We start from the raw sequence: 19,276 nt of genomic DNA on the forward strand, positions 1-19,276 counted from the left end.
AATAGCATTGATACCCCGGTAAATCCGTTGACCTAAAGGAAGTCAGTCCTGAATTTTCACTGGAAGGACTGATGCTGAAGCTGAAACTCCAATACTTTGGCTACCTGATGTGAAGAACTGACTCATTAGAAAAGACCCTGATGCTGGGAAAGATTGAAGGCAGGAGAAGGAGATGACAGAGGATAAGACAATTGGATGACATCACCGACTCTATGGACATGAGTTTGAGCAAGCCTCGGGAGTTGGTGATGGACAGGGAAGCCTAGCATGCTGCAGTCCATGGGGTCGCAAGGAGTCAGACATGACTGAGTGACTGAACTGAACTGAACTGGAATCCTTTCTTAGGAGTAGGTGTTCATAGGGATTTAAGGAAAGACCTCAAGGGCCTGAAAACTTGAAAGATCCCTCCATCCCCTCTAGAAGGAGCTGAGATGGAATGAGCACAGAACAGTTGTGCTGATTTAAGATAAATATCCTACCTACTGCACAGTTTTGACGAAGGCTAGTTGGAGTGTGTGTGTGTGTGTGTGTGTGTGTGTGTGTGTGTGTGTATGCACTCGGGAAGTATTTAGAGAAGTCTGGGTGGGTAACTTGTGTGGGAGACAGGGGAATTCAATGAAGGGAGATACTTCAGCCTTCCCTTCAAGTACATCTCCCTTCTGAGTACATTTACTTCCATCACAATGGACTAGAAGAGATCCTTGCTTAGTCGTGCAGAACCCTTGAGACCTAATTTAGCTTTTATAGGAAATTCAAAAAGAGAGAGACAGCACAAGAGCAAGAGAACAGAACAAAGATATGAGTTTGTACAGGGAATATTGATACTTCTGGACTGCCTCTGTAACTCTTTTAAAAGAAATTTTCTAAGTAAATGCTGACTTAGGCGTTTCTGTTAGAAGAAGGCCTGAGCGCCTCCCATGGAACAATGTGGAGCCCGAATCATCTTTACAATTCCCGACAGTCTGTCATCTCGGAAGCTCGGGTTCATTGGTTTCGATGCTGTGAAGGTCAGCAAACATTTCGGAAAAATAAATTTTCCCTTTTAATTTTTTAAATGTGTCCTCACGAGGATGCCCAGAAATAGGAAAGTTACATAAATGCAAATTAAAAACATGCCTGACAAGCTGTGCCTGTTGGTCCTGTTGATCATTTTTTTTATTCATGTTTCCCAGCAATTCCCAAAACCATCGCCACATCGTTGTTAACTACATATCAATTAAAATGACTTTGAGATACAGGTACAATAACACCCTATTTATTATCCTTTTTCAACAGCGAAAGGCCTACTTTTTATTAACTGCTACACGTAGCACATGGAGAGTTAGAAAGAGGGAGGGAGAAAAAAAAGCCTGCCCTTAAGGATTTCACAGAAGATGAAGAAAGACATTTTTTCCAATGCTGTAGAAAAAAAAAACTCAGCTGTTTAACCAGGCAATCATTGGGAAGGTCAGACCAGAACCTAGACATTGTTATTCCTCCTCATCCATTGCAGCCACAAAGTCTAATAAATTGTCATTCACAGGCAATTTTGCCACACAAACATAAGTTGTTAGTGCAAAGATCCCAAATTACTTTGTGAATGGCTGTAGCAATGTAGTAGCGGAAGGCAGATTTTAAAAAGAAAAAGGAGAAAAAAAAGATAAACATTGAGCTTTGAAATTAAGAATCTTTCTGCCCTACTCATTTCCTGAGTCAACTGGGATTTTTCTCCTTCCTCTCTGAGTCTCAAGTTTTCTCACCTGTTTGATAGGAGACTGAGACCTACTTCATTGGATTAGACAGGAATAAAATGAGACAATAAATATCAAATCTAGCAGGTACATAATTAGTAGGGTTATCTGACAGATAGCAATCATATGCAGTATTTACACTTCAAAAAGTTGGCCTGAAGTAGATACATTTCATATAATGTGTCAGACATATTTCTAGGGGTGCCTTGCTTTTATGCCTACTAGAACCTCTCTGAGCTTCCCTGATAGCTCATTTGGTAAAGAATCCACCTGCAATGCAGGAGACCCCGGTTCAATTCCTGGGTTGGGAAGATCCGCTGGAGCAGGGATAGGCTCCCCACTCCAGTATTCTTGGGCTTCGCTTGTGGCTCAGCTGGTAAAGAATCCGCCTGCAATACAGGAGACCTGGTTTCAATCCCTGGGTTGGGAAGATATCTTGGAGAAGGGAAAGGCTACCCACTCCAGTATTCTGGCCTGGAGAATTCCATGGACTGTATTAGTCCATGGGGTTACAAAGAGTTGGACAAGAACCTCTATGTTCTGTTGATCTTGCATCTTGTTTGATGACAAGCTAAAGAGTGATCATTAACCCTAGAGTCTTTCACGTCCTTTGGCCTATTCACTATCTATAGCTTCACATCATTTAGGCTAGTTGTACATGAATACAAAATACATGATAAAATTCCGTGATTTAACAGCTTAATTAATAAGATCGAGGTGTTAAATGGAAGCAATGATCTTTATGTGACTAATGTATATTTAATGTATTGGGCAACTGGATGTTAAGTGGTATTTCCTACCATCTAGAAAAATATATCAACATAACAACTTCCCAGCTTCTAAACTCTGCCATTAATAAAAACTTGATTATACCACTGCATTAATCACTCAGCTTGAGCTGCAACTCCTGTTTTTTATTCTCGGAAGATGATTTATTCAAAATAATGTTTCATTTAGGGGTCTAATCATAAACCTAAAATGATTCAGATGGTGAAGTCCAGCTGTAACAACAACAGCATTATCCAGAAAACTAACCACATGTATATTGAATCCCTTGAAAGTTTTCCATAACAGATCTAGGGATGATAAATCATACAAACTCATTCTATAATTAACTAAAGTGTTCCTTTTCCTTTACCATAATCCGAAAGGATTAGTCCATGACCTTTTGTTGGATAAATCAGGGGGTCGTAGTTTACTCTGTTGTGAAAAATTAAATTCAGGTTTTAAAATCTAATCCAAAGAATTGCCAAACATACGCAACAGTGAGTCGTTTCATAAACTTTAAAAGAAATCTTCACTGCAAATAACAGTTTCACTAGTGGACAATATCTGTATACTAAATAGCACAGGTGTCAGTAGTCTACTTTAGAACTTTTCCATAGGAATCTCCTGAAACCTCATGATCTTGTCATCCAGTTACTGAGTCAGTAGCATGGGTAAGCCAAGAGAGCCAGGTTTCTACAGTTTATCCCTAATCTTGGGTTGTCCCAAGGCTGATTTTTCACCATTTTATCCCTATTGAAAAATATAGTTCCTGACACAAATGTTGAATAAATGAGCTAGGAAATGGAACCATACATCATTTCCCTATCTGTAATAGTATTAAAGTACAGTTAACCTCCTGTGGATGGTTTACTATGAAATTACAAAGATGGTAAAGTGACATTGCTACAATACTAAAATTTTTCATAAATATGCTCCTTGTATATTACCTCCTATATCTCCCAATTCATGCTTCTGGTTGCAGCAGACCTTGGTTCTGTTCCTGTCTGGCTTCTGGTTTTTTTTGTCACACCACTGATACATTTAACATAAAATCATTGAGCAGTCATTTCAGACCATGTTGCAACAAAGCAGAAGATGGGTGGATGGATGAATGGATGGATGGATGGATGGACAGATAACTTTCTTTTTAGAGAACATTTATAGTTGCTGAATTTTAGCAGCTAGCCTTCAATTTTACATTTTTAGCTCTCTAAAAAATGGGTCATCTTTCGAGAATTGTGTTGTACTGAATTTATTGACTTCCACTGAGCATGCTGATTTCAATTGAGCCCATTACTTGATAAATCATTAATATAATAATTGAGATCAAGTATTTTTAGATTCAAAGTAAGTGATATCAAAATTTTACAAGCATTAAAAAACAGAACTTAGAATTCAGGTTTGCTCTAGGAAATACTGACCAAAATAATTCTGTACATATTTTATTGCATTATTTTCTGATTTATCTGTACATAGGTGAAATAAAGGCTAAGAAATTTAGTTCACATTATTAACCCAAGTGCTGATCACAAGCTGGTAATACTGCAGTGGGTGGATGTTTGCTTCAGTAAAGATAAAGCCTAATTCTTTGATTTTGCTAAGATAAATCATTTAATGCAATGCATTGTCTGTGACTTGCTTCCCTAGAGGATGGTGCTGATATTCAGTTCTTTAAACTGGTTGCCAAAAAGAGAAACAGCATCAATCAGAATCTGTGTGGGTTATTCTTTACAAGGAACAACCTGTAAGCTGAAGTCATTGTTTGGCTTTTCACTGTACTCAGATAATAAATGAAAGAATGGAAGGAAAATGTTTTGACGAATAGGGGCTTCACAGAAAATCACTATTAACCTAAAAAGGAGGAGGATGTAAAATTCATGTGACTGCCTCTTTTCTAGCTTTCAGCTCTATCTCTAACCCTTATTAACCTAACACACCATGCTGACTTATAGGGTAGAGACGATGCCGTTGAGTTTAGGTGTTTAACAAGCAGTAAGCATTTGACAGCTTTTTCTTAAGGTTTGACTCAAGTTGTTAGGTTTGATTCTCTCAAATTTTCTTCTCTATAATCACCTTCTGATTTGCTGAACCCTTTATGTTTTCTCTTTACATTCTCTTCCAAATTTATATCTATTTGCTTTCCATCATTTCTTAGTTTTTTCATTTCATAGCTTTCCACTTGAGGTTGATAATTTTCTCTCTTTTGTCATAGTCCTTTCTGTCTTTTCTACATCTGCCTTTGGCAAAAGTTTATCAGAAGTGCTATTGCACTAAGGGAGAAACAATCTCAATATCTCCATCTTGTACTCTGGTAAACGGGGTCAGATGCAAAGCATAACTAGGTATTTATAGGCCATCGATCTTGTTTAAGAGAATGTTGCATGTCTGTGTTGCTTTATATATATAAACATTTCACAAATAGAAAACTCTAGCCAGAGTATTCAAAAAAATTTTTTCAGCTGTATTGTTAGTGCCCTGTAATCAAAAGTTAAAACGAAAAATCACCTGTGATGTTTTCCAACTGTACTCATTCTAGGAGACTGTTAAACAAAACACATTTTAAACTTAATTCTTTTAAAACAATAAGTAACCTTTTGTTTCCTGTTGAATCTTCCATCTACAGTCAGCATTAGTGTGGCCAGGTAAGTTAGACGTGTTGATTATACAGCTGAAGCTATTTGGGTTTATCAGTTCAGTACAGTCACTCAGTCGTGTCCGACTCTTTGCAACCTCATGAATCGCAGCACGCCAGGCCTCCCTGTCCATCACCAACTCCCGGAGTTTACTCAAGCTCATGTCCATTGAATCAGTGATGCCATCCAACCATCTCATCCTCTGTCGTCCCCTTCTCCTCCCGCCTTCAATCTTCCCCAGCATCAGGGTCTTTTCAAATGAGTCAGTTCTTCACATCAGGTGGCCAAAATATTGGAGTTTCAACTTCAGCATCAGTCCTTCCAATGAATATTCAGGACTGATTTCCTTTAGGATGGACTGGTTGGATCTCCTTGCAGTCCAAGGGACTCTCAAGAGTCTTCTCCAACACCACACTTCAAAAGCATCAATTCTTTGGTGCTCAGATTTCTTTATAGTCCAGCTCTCACATCCATACACGACTACTGGAAAAACCATAGCTTTGACTAGACAGACTTTTGTTGGCAAAGTAATGTCTCTGCTTTTTAATATGCTGTCAGGTTGGTCATAATTTTTCTTCCAAAGAGCAAGTGTCTTTTAATTTCATGGCTGAAGTCACCATCTGCAGTGATTTTGGAGCCCCAAAAATAAAGTCTGTCACTGTTTCCATTGTTTCCCCATCTATTTGCCATGAAGTGATGTGGCCAGATGCCATGATCTTAGTTTTCTGAATGTTGAGTTTTAAGCCAACTTTTTCTATCTCCTCTTTCATTTTCATCAAGAGGCTCTCCAGTTCTTTTTCACTTTCTTCCATAAGGGTGGTGTCATTTGCATATCTGAGTTTATTGAGATTTCTCCCTGCAATCTTGATTCCAGCTTGTGCTTCATCCAGACCAGCATTTCTCATGATGTACTCTCTATATAAGTTAAATAAGCAGAGTGGCAATATACAGCCTTGATGTACTCCTTTCCCTCTTTGGAACCAGTCTGTTGTTCCATGTCCAGTTCTGACTGTTGCTTCTTGACCTGTATACAGATTTCTCAGGAGGCAGGTCAGGTGGACCAGTATTCCCATCTTTTGAAGAATTTTCCATGGTTTGTTGTGATCCACACAGTCAAAGGCTTTGGCATAGTCAATAAAACAGAAGTAAATGTTTTTCTGGAACTCGCTTGCTTTTTTGATGATCTAGTGGATGTTGGCAATTTGTTCTCTGGTTCCTCTGCAGTTTCTAAATCCAGCTTGAACATCTGGAAGTTCACGGTTCATGAATTGCTGAAGCCTGGCTTGGAGAATTTTGAGTATTACTTTGCAAGCATGTGAGATGAGTGCAGTTGTACAGTAGTTTGAGCATTCTTTGCCATTGCCTTTCTTGGGGATTGGAATGAAAACGAACCTTTTCCAGTTTTTGGTTTTATGCTCCATCTTTAATTCTTGAGCTAAGAAAAACTCTTGAGAATAACTCAGTGGTACTGCACACGAAGGTTTTAAATTGGCAGCATGGAAATTATTGTCATGACTTCATTCATTGGGTCGACCCCAAATTTTTTAGCAAATATTACATGTCAAGACCTGTGTTAGATTCTGAGGGAGAAAGAGGAATAAAGTAAAGGTCATATTATATGCAGAGAGTCAGAGATACAGCCAGTCAGTAATTACAGTGCAGTGTGCATGCCACAGTGAGATTTTATACAAAGGGCTAGGAGGTCATAGGAAAAGAGACTTAATCTACCTTGGGTCTGGAAAAGCCTGAAGAAAGGTGGGATTCATTCTGAGAGAGAAAGAATTAAGATTCAACCCAAGCAAGAGCGATGTCCGAAAAGGGACTCAGATTAACTAGATGTGATGGAGAACAAAACTGGGGAAACACTTGCTATGAATAATTGATACCACAACTATATCATTATTATCTCTTAGATACCAAATCTCAAGAGATCTTGAAGGAAATTTAAATGTCTTGATTTCTGCTGAAAAATTAATTAATTTTGTTTTTTGCTGACCTTTTCATTTCCTTCCCATAAGATGAGCTGGTGATTTAAATACATGCACGAAAAGGTTCAACTAATTTATAGGAGAAGATAATGTTTAAATATTTATTCTATTGTTTGCTCAAACAACTTCTGTGGTCTCATCTCTATTTGCATAATGTATAAACATCTTTTAAACTACTATTGATTCTTCCCTTGTCTGGTAATCAAAACTTAAATCAACCATCATAGCTCAAATATGTAAGGCTAAATTCAAAAAACTATAATATTTGCCTTGATCTTATATTCAAACAATAAAAAAGAAAAAATAGTCTTATATATCCTGCAAAGATCACATTCAGAAACTAATGATCTTTCAAAAAATTTTTTTCATAAAATATATCTTTGGTTCTCATTACATGTAATAAGGGAGACTTTTAGAAAGGGAAATGATTACTTTCTACCTTGGATTTGCTGTAGTGCAAAACTAAGGGTATACAGGGTATTCAAAAACTACTCACTAAGTTATATTTAATTTCACTTGAAACTGAGTGTACCTCGTGATCTACATTCCAAATGTTGGTAAATAAATACAAAAGATAAACTCCTGATTTTCAGAAAACAAGCATTGTTTCAGTTTTGTCCACTGAGTGAAGAAAGAAGAGTGTACTTATGTGTCATAATCCCTGCTGTGACTGATTAAATCCTTTGTAAGTAAAATGTAGAAGTTATCAAGAGTTGGAGGGTATACTGATTTTTCATTACTAGCTAAAGGCTTGCATGCCATATGAAAGGAATTCTAACATCAAGGCAGGGAGAAGTAGTGTTTCTGAGATCCTTTTTAGAAATCAGTAGGAAACCAAACAGTTGTATAGCCTCGTTAATAAATCCAGACAATAGGATGATGGAATTTTGTTTTTATTCTTTCTTAGAGAAAGCTAGAAAAATTGATTTTCTTAGAAAAAGCAATTTATTTTTATAATTTGTCAAATAATCTTTAGTTTTCCATCTTGCATTTCACATATTATTAAACCAGCCAGGAATTTCTTTCTGGGTCCCTCTTAAAAGGGAAAGAAGGTACCACACCCATACATTAGAATGTGCACTCCCAGCACAGCAAGTGAGAGGGTACTTGGGAACTCTGATTTCAGTTCACAGGTTTCCATGGGAAGATACACAAATAGAAGAATATTTGTTTTCAAATTTTATAATAAACATAAAATTCTACTGCTTTTATTTTCCATCCCCATTCTGGCAGCACCCTGAGTGTTCCCGTTTGCTTCTTGAAATCTCACAACTAAATTAAAATCTCTTACTAATAGTATCCCAGGTGATACCAACACAGACCCAGGGCTGAGAGACATTGAGAAAATAACTGCAAACCAGTTGTAGTTGATCCATAAATTTTCAACATAAAGGAAAAAAATTTGCAAAAGAACCAGTGAGAAATATAAGATGTGGTACAGTGAAGTTGAGAAAAGTAGAGTTTGCTCCTATCTAATTTACAAATCACACCTACCCATTTTCACAATAAGAAAATCAAAATGGACCATCAAAGACTTGCCTGATTTGGACTCAGTCCAGTTGTGGGAAGCTCATGGCTTGCATCAGAACTATCAGGGAATTTATTCAAAGTGCAGATTACTAAATCAGAATCTAACTGAGGTGCTCAATAAATTAACCATCCACTTTTAACAATGACCCCAAATCTTTCTACACTATGACTTGTAACTCATTACTCTTGTTAAGTTGCACACTTTCCCCTTAGGAAAATAAAAACTTACTGCATTTAATCTTGCAGTTCAAGCAACAAAAGAGAAAAAGCCTAAAGACTTTTTCAGACTGTGTTGGACAGTCTGCCATGGTGATCCTTGCAGGGAGCTCCAGTTTCTTATGCTTGGAGCATCTGCTTTCTCACCTCTGCAGACCAAAGCTGCCATCTTTCCACGGGTCCATCTTCTTCCAATATTCCTTTCTCTGAATTGCTCATGACTTTTTCATACAACTGAGAGTTCACATTTTAGACATCCAATACATGTGTCTTGTCTACTATCAAAAATTAAAGTTTGTGCCAGAAATTTGGAGAAGATATATTTCCTTAGATGTGCAGTGAGTCGGCAGCCATGATCTGTGGTCCTACTGCCATGATTTCTGTTTCTTTAAACTTATGTATTACAGTCAGTTTCAGAATATACATCAGCCATTATAAAAAAAAAGAGACATTTAGGGCAAAGAAGGGAGACTCATGGTTGATCAGAAAAAAATTCAGGCAAATATATATATTTCAGAATATATATTTTACATGAAATATATAAGTATATATAAACATAAATTGATATAAATATATTATGTATGCTTTAAAACCCCCAAATCAATAACAACAGTAAAGAACAGCAACATATACCAACCAATTCCCACACCAAGTGAAAAACAAGACAGTAAAGATTAAATGTTAGAGAGAAGACATTCTGTGACACTCTGGTAGGAACAGGGCTGATGAGTTGAAGTTCTTAGAAAGCAAATTTCCACTCATAGTAAGGAATAATGGTCTAAGAGAGTTGTGTTGGGCTCTGTCATTGATATGCTCAAGCAGAGCTTGGAATGGCTGACTTTCCAGGCCATTTACAAACATAAGCCTCACTGAGTGGAAGACTGGGATTGAAAATCTGAAGTCCATTTCAGTGCTTATATTCTTGAAAGAAAAGAAAGTGTCAGTAGCTCAGTCATGTCCAACTTTTTGCAACCCCATGGACTGCATCCAGGCTCCTCTGTCCATGGAATTCTCCAGGCAAGAATACTGGAATGGGTTTGCCATTTCCTTCTCCAGGGGATCTTCCTAACCTAGGGATTGAACCCTGGTCTCCCGCATTGCAGGCAGATTCTTTACCATTTGAGCCACAAGGGAAGCCGCTTATATTCTATGTTGACATATTTACAGCTGTTCACAAAAGAAAATTTGGAAAAGACACTGTAATTAATTAAAGCTGGCCATAAAAACTCAAGAGAATTTGGACCTAGAAATCATAAGCATAAGTAGCCAACCATTATTTGCTACTAGTAATGCAATGTGAAAGGACTATGAGTATTATTCAAATTTTAAATTAGAAATTTATTCTTAAACATTTTTCAGATAGAAGGCAAGGAGAAACTTTAATTACATTACATTGCTATGAAAAACAAGATACTAAATTATGAACAGTTCTAAAACTCATTTATTCTATAAGTATTTACTTGGCACCTATTATGTGCCAGTCGTTGTTCCAAGATCTGGCAATACAGCAGTGAACAAAAGAGACCAAAAATCCCTGCACTAATGAAATCTACATTCCAGGAGAGAGAGAAAAGACAATTTTTTAAAAAGTAAAATCTGTAGTATTTGTGATAGTAGTAATTTCTACAAAGGAAAACAAAGCAAGGAAGAGAGAGAGAGGTGTTAACATAAGAAATTGCAGATAATCACTATTTTTCTCTTTATATAATAAAAGTATGGGTTTCCCAGGTGGCTCTAGTGGTAAAGAACCCACCTGCCAATGTAGGAGACTAAGAAACATAGCCACATGTACTATTGCTAATGATTTTAGAATTCACAAATTTGATCATTTATTTCAACCCCCCTGACTCTGCAGAAGAGAAAACCAAGCCCACAGATGCTCCAGTTTTGTCTAAGATTTCCAAGGCCTGAGTTCAAGTCTACTCCTACTAATGCACCATGTATCCTATGCATTTTTTACGAGTTTAGAAATTGTCCTTCAAATTCATTTTGTCACTGCAAATGAGGCCAGACTTTGACTAGAATATTTTCACTCTTCCAAAATATTTCTCTGTGTGTATATCTCCCCAGCAGCATGTTTATAGGGTAGCCGGTCGACTTCATGCACTTGAAGATAGATGGCTGCTAACACCATGTTGCAAGTGATGACGTAATTTCACATGATTTCCAAATGGAGTTTCAGAGCTACTCTTCCAAGACTGAGATCTATGTAGACTATCAACAGATGACCATAAATATACTTTGCTATCATATATTTTTAAACTATCTATCTGCTTTTAAAAGACACTCCAAATCTGTCACTTCCTTTTCCCTAAACTTCAGTGACATAAAACAAGAGACCATTTTTCTGTGGAGGCAAGGACCCAAGAGACCTCGAAGGAAAGGGTAAACAGGAAATTACCCTACTTTGAGTAAAACTGTAATCTACATAGAGTAGGCTCTGTCCCTTATCGTCCAAGTGTTGAAAACACTTTTAAAGTGCAGTTATTATAGAAGTGACTGTGAAAATACTCTTCTCCTAGCGCAGCTGCTCCCTTCGTACTTGCTTTACTGAAAAAAGAGAAATGTTTATTATGGTTAGTAATGCAGGCCCCAGGCATCAATGTATCAAGTGTCTCCTAATCTCACCTGGCACAGAAGTGTGTCTGGTGGTGGAGTAGGTGCAGCCCTAGATGTTTCAATCCAGGATTTAATGCGCCTGGCCCATGTCTTGTTACTCTTTCTACCTCTAAATCATGAACAAATGACAGCAAGACAGTGATAGGCTGTGGATACACCGAAATCAGTTTTACACTCTATGGGTACAACTGGGCTTTCAATACCTTTTAGGGACAAGCTGAAGATGATTTCTTGTGAATGTAATATGTTCTTCTTATGCAGTATTTCTAAAATTATTTTCTTCTTCATAGGTAATGTCGTACTAGCACTGATCTAAGAGCTACCAGGTACTAGTTCTGTTTGCTTTGTTTTAGGTTTTATTGCACTGGTGAGAATAGTAACATTTATTGTGTGCCTGCTCTAATCCAAGCACTAGGCTAAGAGATTTACATTTGTTATCTCATTTCATCCTCCCATCAGATGATGTGGATACTGTTATTGCTGCCATGTTTTAGGTGAGTCTGTGAGACTAAGAGAGGTTAAATGACATTCCCAAGGTTACCTACTTAGTGAATGTTGGAGCTGAAATTTCAGACGAGACCAGCGGGATTCAAATTCATGAAGCCTCTTCCATCAAAATGCTGACTGAACTCTCTTCAGGTGACCACTTTTTCCAGGGGAATTGCCATGTTTTCTACCCATAGAGATGGTTAAGAAATGGAGGAAGCATTTTTGCAAGTATCAAGTATTTCATAATTCACAAAGATCTATTTATGCTGTCAGAGAATTTGTATGCATGGACTTTTAGATAATACTTCTTTTCTTCATAAGAGGAAGAAATACTGTAACAAGGATTTCTGGAGATTGATTTTTTTCTCATTGGAAAAATGAGGGGAAAAGGAAAGAAGGGTAGTTTGTAGTGGCAAGAGGCCTGAATAGAAGAATAAAGAAGATAGAGAAGGTAAGGAACCAATATGCTGAGAATGGCTAATGCAAAACTGGAAAAACATAACACTAAGGTCCCATTTAACAATTTAGACGTTAACCATAAAGAAATGAAAATCTCTCCCTTGTCTCTGCTCCTTGTAGAATTATGGCATATTTCTCCAAGATTTAAATCCTTGAAAGCTGAGCCATCCTTTACCTCAACTTCTCATCTTTAAAATGGGCATAATATGGAGAAGGCAATGGCACCCCACTCCAGTACCCTTGCCTGGAAAATCCCATGGATGGAGGAGCCTGGTAGGCTGCAGTCTATGGGGTCACTAAGAGTCGGACATGACTGAGCAACTTCACTTTCACTTTTCACTTGCACGCATCGGAGAAGGCAATGGCAACCCACTCCAGTGTTCTTGCCTGGAGAATCCCAGGGATGGGGAGCCTGGTGGGCTGCCGTCTATGGGGTCGCACAGAGTTGGACACGACTGAAGTGACTTAGCAGTAGCAGTATCTCAGAAATCTATTTATAATCCTTCTTTGTCTTTGTTGTTTCATAAATTACTAGAACTATTATATTATTAATCTCAACATTTGTCCTGCAACATAAAATAGTGCTCCCCTAAAGACACTATTCATCTCATGAAGAGAATCCCAGTACACAGGGATCTCAAAGTGTACACAAAGGAACACTTTGCTGGGCAGGAGGTTTACTTCGAAACAGATTTGTCAGTCATTGTGAAGGAGCTCACACTTTGTTGTAGGTGTAAACTGACAACCTAAACACTAGGATTTCACTGATTACTGTATCAAAGTGACAACGACTGATCAAGGTTAAATGCTAGTTTCAAGCTTTCTGCTTTTTCCCACACAGCCATAACCCCAAAGCTGCCAGCTCCAATACCTGCTAGATTCTACCTTCAGACTAGGCCATATACACAGCCAGATCAAGAGTGCCCCCAAATCTCTCAGTTGTCTAAGTATTACATCCAAACATAAAGATCTGAAAGTCCTGGGGAAGCTGAATGTCTCCCCCTGAGTGACTGGCGTTCCTATTTTAGAAATACCAAGCTTGTACTTTTATGCCATTTTATCCCCCTATAAAATGCAGTTCTGACATGAGATCAGTTTAGAGGGCTCAGACATCTTAGGGTGAGACATCTGAGTTTCAGATATGTATAACCACTGCATAATTGCCTCTTTAAATAGAATGATAATTACATTTTATTGTTATTTGGCTTCTTTAATACACAAAAGAAAAAACAGGCCCTACATTTTTTATGGAATCTTCTTTTGAAAGAGAAAACAGGTATGTCAACTCAGAGATACTTTTCTGTCTACTCTCTTCCTCACTAAAATTCGAGTGTAAACATGTTAAACCTTGCACAGGAACTTTTTATAAAGATTGCTAAATCTTCTTGCAGATGGTGTGCAGGTTTATGTGGAGGGGGTGATGAACTCCTAGTTTTGAAATTCACAGTGTTAAAATTATTGCCATTTAAAGTCATGTCTTTCATTGGAATTAATGTTATATGATGTCTGAAGCCCATGAGAAACCTTCAGCGTGCCTTTTCATCTAAGTTGACACACTGTCACATTGAATAAAAATAAAAGAACATATATAATGCTGCAGAATTGTTTGCAATCAGAAATTTTCTTTCAGACTTCCTATCCTTGATCAGCTATCCATGACATCTACAGTCAATATTAGTTTCTAAGAATCAACACCTGAATATTTCTGTAATTCTTTCTTGTGCTTTTTTGCACATAAGGGAAATGACCAAATGTAAATGCAGTCCTATTCCAACTACAGTCACTTTAGCTAGAAATATATATCTGGGAAGATCACTCAAAATCTGATTTTTCACCCTAGCCCTTTTTTTCCCCTTTTATTTCCCCAGTGATCAGGTCAGATATTTACTCTAAAGCATCACTCTGAGCTTGGTTTTATTTTCTCTCCCCAGTCTCATTCACTCCTCTCGGGCTTTACTCCTCAAAAAGTCTAATTAACTCATTTCTATTAATTAAAATGAAGAGTGCAATGCTATACTGTACTTTTCTAGGACTGTTGGAGGGTGTTTTCATTACTTGGTTTCCCAGGTACATATTATACTCTTTGAGAGTAAAATTCTTGATTTCAAGATACTCAGCGTCCTTCAGAGCATCAACAATGAACTTAATGTATGTTCAGGAAACCCTCCAGAAACATAGATAGTATGATAACAAACTCCATAAATACAAATGGCAGCCGGTGTGGTGAATCTTACCAAGATGTTGTTGTTGTTAGTTTATGGTTTGGGCTCATTTTTTAATAAATCTTTCTAATTTTAAAAGCAGGAAACTTTGCAAAAATCCAGGTGTCCAGTTTCTGTTTTAGAAAGTCAGGAGCGGGACTTCCCTGGTGGTCCAGTGGTTAAGACTTGGCCTTCCAGTGCACAGGGTGCGAATTCAGTCCCTGGTTGGGGAGCTAACATCCTATGTGCCTCACGGCCCATAAAAGAGAAGCCATTTTGTAACAAATTCAATAAAGGCTTTAAAATTCATTTCAGTTCAATTCAGTCGCTCAGTCGTGTCCGACTCTTTGTGACCCCATGAATTGCAGCACGCCAGGCTTCCCTGTCCATCACCAACTCCCGGAGTTTACCCAAACCCATGTCCATTGAGTCGGTGATGCCATCCAACCATCGCATCCTCTGTTGTCCCCTTCTCCTCCTGCCCCCATTCCTTCCCAGCATTAGGGTCTTTTCCAGTGAATCAACTCTTCGCATGAGGTGGCCAAAGTATTGGAGTTTCAGCTTCAACATCAGTCCTTCCAATGAACACCCAGGACTGATCTCTTTTAGGATGGATTGATTGGATCTCCTTGCAGTCCAAGGGACTCTCAAGAGTCTTCTCCAACACCACAGTTCAAAAGCATCAATTCTTCGGCGCTCAGCTTTCTTCACCATCCAACTCTCACATCCATACATGACCACTGGAAAAACCATAGCCTTGACTAGACGTACTTTTGTTGGCAAAGTAATGTCTCTGCTTTTAAATATGCTATCTAGGTTGGCCATAACCTTCCTTCCAAGGAGTAAGCGTCTTTTAATTTCATGGCTACAATCACCATCAGCAGTGATTTTGGAGCCCAAAAAAATAAAGTCTGACACTGTTTCCATTGTTTCCCCATCTATTTCCCATGAAGTGATGGGACCAGATGTCATGATCTCAGTTTTCTGAATGTTGAGCTTCAAGCCAACTTTTTCACTCTCCTCTTTCACTTTCATCAAGAGGCTTTTTAGTTCTTCTTCACTTTCTGCCATAAGGGTGGTGTCATCTGCATATCTGAGGTTATTGATATTTCTCCCGGCAGTCTTGATTCTAGCTTGTGTTTCTTCCAGCCCAGCGTTTCTCATGATGTACTCTGCATAGAAGTTAAATAATCAGGGTGACAATATACAGCCTTGACGGACTCCTTTTCCTATTTGGAACCAGTCTGTTGTTCCATGTCCAGTTCTAACTGTTGCTTCCTGACTTGCATACAGGTTTCTCAAGAGACAGGTCAGATGGTCTGGTATTCCCATCTCTTTCAGAATTTTCCACAGTTTATTGTGATCCACACAGTCAAAGGCTTTGGCATAGTCAGTAAAGCAGAAATAGATGTTTTTCTGGAGCTCTCTTGCCTTTTCAATGATCCAGCGGATGTTGGCAATTTGATCTCTGGTTCCTCTGCCTTTTCTAAAACCAGCTTGAACATCTGGAAGTTCACGGTTCACGTATTGCTGAAGCCTGGCTTGGAGAATTTTGAGCATTACTTTACTAGCGTGTGAGATGAGTCTTCATCCATAATCAAAAAATCTTTTTAAAAAAAAATAGTAAATAAAAAGGCAGGCACTTGGGGCCTCCATTCTCACTGGGTGGCCACTGGAACCAAGGAGTGACTTCCCTCCCTAGATGGATTTGCACTCTCTATTCCTGGCGAGGGGTGGGGGGAGGGGGCACTATACTTTCTTCACTTATACACTAGTTACCTAGTCATTTGAGTTTGCTACTTCTGCTCTGCACAAACGTTGTTCAAAGTCTTTCTAATTCACCGTATAGAATTATCTCACACGTGCAATTTCTCCATGAGGGGCAAAATGATAGATGCTTTCCACTGATAGGATCCAGTTGGTATCAAAATGTTCCTGTGGTTTTCCTCACATTTATGCAAAATTTTGTGGGACTTTTCTTTACAGTTCTACAGGAGTCCTCATTCAGCTGCTCACACTCTGGGAAAATGATGAGATCTGCACTTTTGAAATGTTCTGCAAAATATCCTGAAAAATTACTAACAGTGGCAGTGACAGCAACATCTCTACCTGGAAGAGTGCTAATGGCAATAAGTTGGTAGCAGCGTACTTTCAGCATCTCTGTTTTCATTACAAGGCTGTTCTCCAAGGGTTAACAAATGCTGATGCTTAGTATTTTGTTGTGTTTATTTTTTAAAATCTACCCCCTAACTTTAAAAAGATTCATTTAATCCTGATGGGCCTGTCAAGCTTATTTAAAATGGTTGCAAGGTTGAATGTCCACTAGGAAGGTAATGGCATCAGCCCTTACAAGTTTGGCTGTTTTACTATATCCATCAGCTACAGTGGTCACGATTCTTTAATTACAAGAAACTTGGAGAAATGTTTTAAAATTTTTTAATGTGGTTGTTGCTGCCAAAATTTCAGACTTTTAAAAATTCTGATTTTTGTTTTCATACTGAAAAAATGAGAAGTTGATAACATTCTTGAAAAAAAAATGCTGCCCAGTGCATTTGGCCAAGGGCCCATTAAAGATGAACCCTCTACACATTGACTCATTGATTTGTCTTGTAGTGGCAAGAACAATCCACTCAAAAAGTGGGTGGCCTCTGTGGCACCCCGATTACTGATCTGTTGACAAAATTATTCGTTTTTTCTCTGGATGTTCTCCAACAGACTGAATTTCAATGGGACTGTCCTGATGAAGTTCCTCCTTCTATTTCCTAAGGATTCCTTTCCCGTGTTCTCTGTTTTCTTCCTGTTGTTAAAATGGCCATGTTCCTAAAGGGATAAAGAATAAGCAACATGCCTGTGAGCACTCTTTTAGGGAGTGACGAGCATTCTGAGAAAGAAGTTTCCTTCAGATTTGGAATGCTGAATAGAGGTTGATTGTCAAAGGGCACCAGTTAAATATGATTGAGAATGGCTTGATATTATTTCTTTGATCTTATTTCTTTTTCCTCCCTTTAATCCACATGAATAGTAATGAACACAGCTGAGTGGATGAACACAAAGGCAGATAAGCTACAGCGCGCATTTTGTATGCTCCGATCTAATGAGCACATTGTCTTTAACATCCTTAATGAGTTTTGCAAAATCTGTAATATTTTCATAGAACACTATTGCAGCTTGTTTAAGGGTCATTTGACCATATTTTGCCCCTGGCACCAGAGTGCTGGCTTAATTTTTAATTACAAATGCTAATTCTAATTAGCAGGCCTGGAAAAAGTCAGAATGAGTTCTGTGTGACCCTGTCCACCCACTTCTACCCCAGATGCTAACTTGAACCCCAAAGCCACAATATCTGAACTCTCCCCAGGGTGCCTGAGAAAAGATGCTGACACAGCTCCTGCATCCACCAGGGCAGATACAGAGTCCGTGATTTTGATGTAATGATGACAATAATGTTTTTGCTCTGCAGTTACTGAACCCCAAGTGGCTAAGTCAGGACATCATTTCTTCTTTTTCTGTTTTCTCAACCTCAAAACCGGGCTCACAATTGGCTTTGGCAGCTGCCGAGCTACCCTAATATAGCAGCAGACGAATCCAGGCAAAGAACAGATCTATCACTGTATCTGACTGATCTTTCTGCTTATGCACAGTGACAAATTCTCACCTCTCCATATAGATCAGCAGGCTCTGTAACCAGTCAGTCACGCATAAGTTGTGACAGCGCGTCACAAGATTGGCAATTCGGAGCCCTGGAGAACAAGGTGAAACATGCAGCTATTTTACATGAAAACTGCAGTCTTTCCCAGAGCAACATAGGAGTGTGTGCGCGGGTGTGTGCATCTTACAAAAAGAGACATATTATTTTATTCACTTTATTAAAGTACAGAGAGAGAGGAGATGAAAAAAACCAGTATTTGTGCCGCAGGAGCAGGATTTACATTGTCCGTTGGCTGATGACTACCCAGATTTCTTTTCCCACCTGCTTCTAAGTTACTCAGAGAGGCTAAATCAAGGGAACCTCTGGCTAATGAGGATCTGTGTTCATGTCTCCAAGATTCCAGTGCTGTGGTTAGGATGACAGATGAAAAAGTCTAGGGATAAAATTTGCAGTCTTCACCCTCCTATTTCCAGTGAAATGCACTCTCCGGAGGTTTCTGTTTACCCTCATGAAATCAAAATCTCCTACTTTTAGCTCTCCACTAACAAACTTTGAAAAGTAGTTTTGGTATTTACATGGATTTTAGAGAAACTCCCTTTGTTGTTTCATAGTAAGCATAGTTCACAAAATAAAATGCCTGGCTGCTTCGGGAATGTTTCAAGGGATGAGGTGGAAATCATTTTCATGAGCTATCCAAATTCGGAAGGCAGTAACTTGCTAATGAAAGAAATCTACTAATAATGTGCATATGTTGGAATTTATAGATTAGAGGTATACGAATTAAATGTATTTTAACATTAATTATTTAGAAGCCACTAAATCTAGAAACAAATGACTTGAAAAATAAATACTGTAGGATTTTAGGATTGTTGTTGATTATCTCAAAAGGAAGCAAAAAAAATCTGATAACTTAGAAATAAATTTATTGCAAAGTTTCATAAAATATAACAAATTTATCTTGTTACATAAGTACTAAATTTGCTTTCACTAAGAG

This window comes from Giraffa tippelskirchi, chromosome 1, assembly GCF_054371585.1.
Source record: "Giraffa tippelskirchi isolate mGirTip1 chromosome 1, T2T-mGirTip1v1.2.pri, whole genome shotgun sequence".
Taxonomy (NCBI): Eukaryota; Metazoa; Chordata; class Mammalia; order Artiodactyla; family Giraffidae; genus Giraffa; species Giraffa tippelskirchi.